This window comes from Equus caballus, chromosome 9 (assembly GCF_041296265.1).
Source record: "Equus caballus isolate H_3958 breed thoroughbred chromosome 9, TB-T2T, whole genome shotgun sequence".
Taxonomy (NCBI): domain Eukaryota; kingdom Metazoa; phylum Chordata; class Mammalia; order Perissodactyla; family Equidae; genus Equus; species Equus caballus.
The window spans coordinates 85,095,687-85,102,483 of record NC_091692.1 but is presented as its reverse complement, the minus strand read 5'-3'; the positions used below and the strand labels follow the sequence as shown (position 1 = coordinate 85,102,483).

General features: G+C 41.7%; 1 long non-coding RNA gene across 2 annotated transcripts in view; it reads right to left on the bottom strand.

Annotated features, from left to right (window-relative positions):
* Positions 1 to 766: 766 nt before the first annotated feature.
* LOC102149291 (uncharacterized) overlaps positions 767 to 6,797 on the bottom strand; it is an 83,966-nt gene continuing 77,935 nt past the window's right edge. Inside the window, exons 5-6 of one of the 2 annotated variants that reach the window (XR_011421424.1) lie at positions 4,993 to 5,121; positions 767 to 1,520 (exon numbers count right to left, since the gene is read on the bottom strand). This is a non-coding gene — a long non-coding RNA (uncharacterized lncRNA). The remainder of the gene's footprint in view (positions 1,521 to 4,992; positions 5,122 to 6,797) is intronic. The other variant, XR_011421423.1, reaches the window with a different exon arrangement.

The following is a 6,797-nucleotide window of genomic DNA, read 5'->3' as shown; positions in this document are numbered from 1 at the left end:
CTACTAAGCAACAGAGCCAGCGCTGTTACCTGCATGATAGAACCCCATCTCCTGCTCCAGGCCTACAAAACAAGGCCCACTGGTATTCAGTAAAAAAGGAGTGAACACGAGTCTATTCCAGGGAGGAAACCAAGATCTGAGCAGGAATATAAATAATTTTAGCCCAAAGCCGACACCCATGGTTTGTTAAAAAGAAGATAAAGAACTAGCAAATAAAAGCTAGTGTTTGGAAGAAGCTATGACCTCCAATGTCATGAGTTGATTCTGGAATAATAGAGTGTGCACTGCTGTGGAGACCAGGAGACCTGAATTCTAGTGTCTAGCTGGTGACCTTGACAGACCTTAGTCACCTCATCTCTTAAATAAGAGCAATGTGATGAAGTGCACCCAGAAGCCCTCCCAAGATTAGACATTTATATTCTGTGATTCCAACAGAGTCCCACTTCACGGACTTGCACTCATAGTCCCTTTGCTTGTCAATGGTCACCTCCTCATCATCATTTCTGTCTCACTGTGAAATCCTGGCTTTCTGACTTCCAAGCAACGGGTTCTTGGAGGCTAAGTTCTCTGCACATTTTGCGTATCTGTCTCCACTACCGGAAAGAGAACTGACATATTGCTGTTTAATTGCCACATGTCTATAGAGTCTCATACCTAGTAGGCATGGCCATGAGAGGGAAGAGGAAATTGGTTTGCAGATTTTTACCAAGCCGTGATGCATTATTACTTAAAACAATTATAACAGAGAGACAGAGAGAGATTCAGATAGTATTGTCAGCTTTATCTCCAACCTTCGGGTCAATGATTAAGTGACCCAGCTGCCATAGGAGAAAATGACTACTCGCAATCACAATTTTGTGTTCAGGTTTGATTGGGAGTAGCACACGGGACAATGCAACATTTATACAAACTGTGATTGAAAACATTGGCAGGAGGGGCTGGTCCCGTGGCCGAGTGGTTGGGTTTGCGCGTTCCGCTGCAGGCGGGCCAGTGTTTGGTTGGTTCGAATCCTGGGCGCGGACATGGCACTGCTCATCAAACCATGCTGAGGTAGCGTCCCACACGCCACAACTAGAAGGACCCACAACGAAGAATATACAACTATGTACTGGGGGGCTTTGGGAAGAAAAAGGAAAAAAAATAAAATCTTTGAAAATAATAATAATAATTTAAAAAAAAAGACCAAATTGATATATAACAATAAAGTCAAAGAACTTTAAAAAAAAGAAGAAGAAAAGAAAATATTGGCAGGATACAGAGGTCAAGTCCACAGAGCATTGAAAACACTGGCAAAAATCAAAATGTTCAGTTCCAGTACACAAAGGGACAAATGTAGGGAAATGTTGGAAGTAAGATTTTGAAAGTAAAATTTAATTTCCTTGCTAGATATTTGACATTATATGAAGCCCAGACCAATTTGAACACTCAAAGACCCACGCTTAAAATCCACATCTTCTCCTGATTTACGTTGTATGAACTCATCTTCATTGAGTCAGTTGACTTAGGTCTCTCTTCAGCTACTGAAGGGGAAGAAAAGGAGAAACAAGAGAAGCAAAAAGAGAATGAAAAGAAGTAGAGGAAGAAAGGGGAAAAAATAATTCAGAATTAAAGCTTATAGTTTTAATGATAGCCAACATATATGAATTTTTTGTCTCTCAAGATTGATAAGACCAGAGTTTCCCTAGATATAAAAACCTTTACATATCCTCCAACACACACAAATATATCAATATATTTACCTTTCGAGGTCTGGTGTGTGTAATATTGAATTAAGGTATGTAGAGATTTTCTAGATAAAGGCTACGAAGAATGACCAAGGTAATATAATATGATGATTCAATACTCCCTCTGTTTTCAACTGTGTGTGTGTGTGTCTAAGCTGACGGATAATGGAACCGTAAATTTGGTGAGTCTAATAAAGACCTCCCATCTCTTAATTTTCAGACACTTTTAGAACCATAGAATGTGTCCTCTAGAGGTTAAAGCCATCATTTTAGCATGAGAGAACTGAAGCCCAGAGAGCTCTGCCTTCTGAGGAGCAGAGACAGCTGGATCTTCAGCAATGGTCTCCCCTTCATAATATGGAGCCTGGCTGGAAATGGGTTATGCATTTCTCAGTGCCTCTGCATCCAGGTGAGGCCATTAAATAACATCAAAAGACAATGGACATGGAGGGCCAGCCGTGAATGTCACCTCCAGGCATTTCAGCTACGTTAACCATTTTAGGTTAAGAAGCAGCTGTGCTTTCTCCAATCTCCCTTCCCCTACTTCCTGACTGGAGACAGAGGATCCTGAGGCCCTTGAGGATGGTGATTCCACGAGATGGAAAAAGTCTGCATCACTGAATCCCCAAGGTGGAAAAAACCCTGCCTTAACCAGGAATATCCATACTGTTCTGTGAGCAAGGAAGCAACTTTGTGTTAAACCACTGAAAAGTTGGGGATTTTGCTTGTTTCTGTGGCTAGTTTTACCCTAGGTAACACAGGCCAGTAGGGGCAGATCCAAAATTGGAGATCAGGTTTCCTGACTGCCCATCCAGTATTCATGCCATTATTCAGATATGTTTATAGCATCCATGCCTCCTTTCTAGATGCAGCCCGGATCCCACTCCTGGCTGTATCTTTCTCCACTTTATCCCCAAAACCTGGCAGAATGCCCGACTCACAGTAAGTACTCAATAAATATTCATTGAATGATAGGTCAGTAGTTATCCCAACAGTAAAGTGGGAATCAGAATCTGTTAAATACTTGAAATCAAAATACTGAATCGTATGATTTTGTGAGTTCTTAATGCTCTGAAATCCGCAAAATCTCTAGTCCAGTAAATCCTCCATATTCTTCTGCTTTTCTACCTTTTCAGTTTATCCTTGGCTCTGATTTTGTAAAATTCTATTCTTGTGATTTTTTTCTGATATGTATCTATAGTTAGTGTTGTACAAATTATCTGCTCATGGTTCAAGGTGGGAAGAACATGCTTCTCTTTGGTTTGTCAAGGCAAATCAGAGCAGCTAATATTTATTAAGAAGTCGATAAGAAAAGGCAGTTTCCTAAGCAAATTGCATGATTAAGTCCAGGCACTCTGCTAACCAAATTACATGCATCAGCTCATTTTTTCTACTCCCACATTATCCTCATTTCACAGGTAAGAAAACACACTTAGAGAGATCAAGCAACTTGTCCAATGTCACATACTACTGTAGGGGAAGAAGACATTTCCTCTACCCACTCTAGGTCCTTCTGGCTGGGCTACAAATTAAATTCACATGAGACAGAATATGAGGAATCAAACAATGCTTTATAACATGTATACATGGGAGAGACCCAGAAAAACAGAGCAACTCGCCAAAATGGTGGAGGTGCTCATCTTAAATACCCACCTCAGCTAAAGGCAAAGGAGGATGTTGGGGTTGGGGAGGAGTAAGTTATGGGAGATTACCAGAAAAGCACAGTAAAAAAGAGTAAGGTTATTATGCAGATTTAAGTCCGTGCTTTCGGCATAGATAAGAATTTCTAGAGATAAGGTCATCCCCCCTTCTTCCTGGTACAGAGAGGGAGATACCTTTACAGATAGAGATTTCCCTTACAAATGTAAATGTCTCTTAACATAGGATAACTTCTAATTTTCAGAGTTTCTCTCATGTCTGCAGTTTTTAAAAGTAACCAGCCCAAAATAATCCTCATGCCAAAGAAACGTATCTTGGGGTGGCCAATTCCAGTTCCCCACACTACTTAGTAAATAGCAGCATTGAGATAAGAACAGAGGTTCCTCTGATTTAAGAGCCTGGATTTCTAATCTCTAGGCTCTGCCACCTGGTTGCAAGCAACGGACAGACTGGCTAAGCAAAGCAGAAAAAGAGATTTATCGGAAGGATTGAAGATGAACGTAAGAAAATAAAAACTAAGAAGGAGCAAAAGGAGCAGGCAAGGATCAAAGAAGCTCATGAATCCAGGAAGTAAGGACTGACAACAGCCCCTTCTTCACAGAGGGCTCTGGAATTGGGATGTGTCAACTGTGTCTGTTTTCAGCATTTGTGTTACTCTGCTCAAGAGTCAAATTCCATGTCAAGACTCTGACTGGCCTCACCGTGTCACTGTCCACTCTTTGGGCCAGGGGAGAGTGAGGCACCATGAGTGATAACCCCACCAAGACTATAGTCAGGGGGATGAGGTAGTCCCCAAAGTAAAATACGGGTACTGTTACTGCAAATAGGGGGAATGCACACTGGAAATGCTACACAAGAGGTGTCCACTAGAGAAGAATGCAAAAGGAAACATATGGCCTATCCCCAATCTACCAAAAGCTACAGGGTCAACATAATGTCAAACGTGTCTTTCAGTCTTCTCATTTCACTCAGTGAAGCCAATGCGCAAATTCCTCCTTTGTTTAATAGCATTGGTTCTGGCTTAAATTTGGGCTTGAATCTTGTTCTTCCATTTATTAGGCATGTGTCTTTGGGAATTTAGTAAACCTCTTGAAGTCTCATTGTCTCCACCAGTAAAAAGGTCTAGTACCTCGCCCAGGTCCCTGGCTTATAGGGCTGATGGGAGAATTCAATTAACAATGAATGAAGGACTTTTGACACAGCACCTAGAACAGTAAAAGAATTCAATAAATATTAGCTATAACTACTACTGCCAGTATCACTGAAGTACTAGGAAGCAGTTCCAGCCACTCCTCTGAGCACAGAACAACTATGGGTAGAACTAAACACTTTTAAATGCCAGTCCATGATCAAGCATTGACCCATCTGAAACAAAATGAGAAAAATAAGTACAGTGAAGTTAATTTTTATGAAGTTAAATATATTCACTTTTCTTGGTGTTGAGGTGTCTTTTGTGAATTCATGGTGATAGGATATACTAGTTGTTTTGGTTTTTTTGAAGTATTCATGTAATTTCTAATAGTCAAATTAAAATGTTGTCAGCCCTATGGCTGCCCATTAGTTTTTTCCATAATTTTACTGAGCCATGAGTGTCGAGATCTGAGCGTACCTTGCACACGCCACTCCATCAGCAGTGTTTCCTTCTTCTGTCCTCCAGATGCCTCTCCATGGTGTCACTTGTATCAGAAGAGTCCTCACTCCCTGCCTCCTTGCTCTCGAGCTCCTTGCGTTATTTTCTCTGTGAAATTATGCATTTATTTATCCATCTGTTTATTGTCTGTCTTCCCTCTTAGAATGTGAGTTTCATGATATCAGGAACATTTTTTATTAATCTCTGCATCCTCAGCTCTTAGTACAGTCCTGACCCATGTTAGTATATTCATTCCTAAAAAAACTCATCACTTTAGAATAAATGAATAAGTGAATGAAGAACGAAGAATTCTGTAATTGAAGGACCTTGGACTTTAGAGCCAGACAGAGCTTATGTGAATAATAGCTCTGTCACAGTTCTCAGAACCTCAGTTTTCTCATCTGCAGAATGGTCATGAGGTCTATTGTGAAGATGAAGTGAGAAGATGAAAGCAAATCCTCTCTATATAACAGTCTCCCTTCAACTGCTGGTGTCTCTGGCCCTGGCTTGACTTTAGTGTTATTCCAAAGTTATTTTCCAAGTTTGAAGTCCTAGTCCCTCAAAATAAGATGCTGCTCCATGTAAGGCAGGAATCACATCCTATACTCCTCCCACCTCCCGCTGCTGCCAACATGCACAGACAGGATCTGAGAGCACACCTCCTGAGCACTGGTGCAGACTGTTCCATCCATCAGTCACAGGAGTCCAGAGAGAGACGAGCTCTCCATGGTGGTGACCAAGCCTGCCTTGTTCCCCCTGAGCCCCGGGGCCAAGTGCATTCTGGCACACAGCAGGCACATGGCATTGTTGGCTGAACAATGAATCTGATTGGTGGGGTGAGCAAGAACAGACAAGGCCTGAAGACAAGAAGCCAAATTATTAGACCCTAAATCATGTGGGAACTGAGCAGCTAAAGAGAAAGAGGAGGACTCTGGAGGAGAAGTGTGACAGAAACTGCAGAGAGAATATGAGCAGAGACCTTACTGTCTGCAGTGATCCTGGCTTGTTTGGAGAACCAATAAGCTGGACCTGGTTCCCAATTGCCTGAGTGTTTGTTTAAAGAGGAAATCAAATCGAGTATTACCATCCCCACCTAGAGACATAAACAGGGGAATGGATTTATCCATCTGTGTTTATCACCAGGGTGGGAGTAAAGGGTTGTTCTCTGTTTTTGTAAAAAGTTGCACAAACTTTCTCAGAAAGCTTATTTTTCTTCTCCTGGGAGGGAGGAGCACCCCCCCCCCCAATACCCACCTTAGGAATGCTGGACCTCTCTCCTCTCCTGTCTGTTTTCCATCCAGGCCTCAGGACAGATATGTGGTATAATGGATGAAGGCCTGGCCTGTCAGGCAGGCAACTTGACTTAACCTTCACATGACTCAGTTTCCTCACCTGTAAAGTGGGTATACAGTAGTTTCCCCTTATCTTCAGGGGATAAGTTACAAGACTCCCAGTGGATGCTTGAAACTGTGGATAGTACTATGTTTTCTCTTATATGTACATACCTATGATAAAGTTTCATTTAAAAATTAGGCACAATAAGAGATTAACAAAAATAACTTCTCTTTGGCATATCCCAATTGCCAGCATCACTACTCTTGCACTCTGGGGCCATTATCAAGTAAAATAAGGGTTACTTGAACACAGGCACTGTGATCTGATAACCGAGACTACTGCTAAGTGACTAACAGGCAGGTGGCATGTACAGTGTGGACAAAGGGACGGTTCACATCCCTGGTGGGATAGCATGAGATTTCATCACACTAAGAGTGGTATGCAATTTA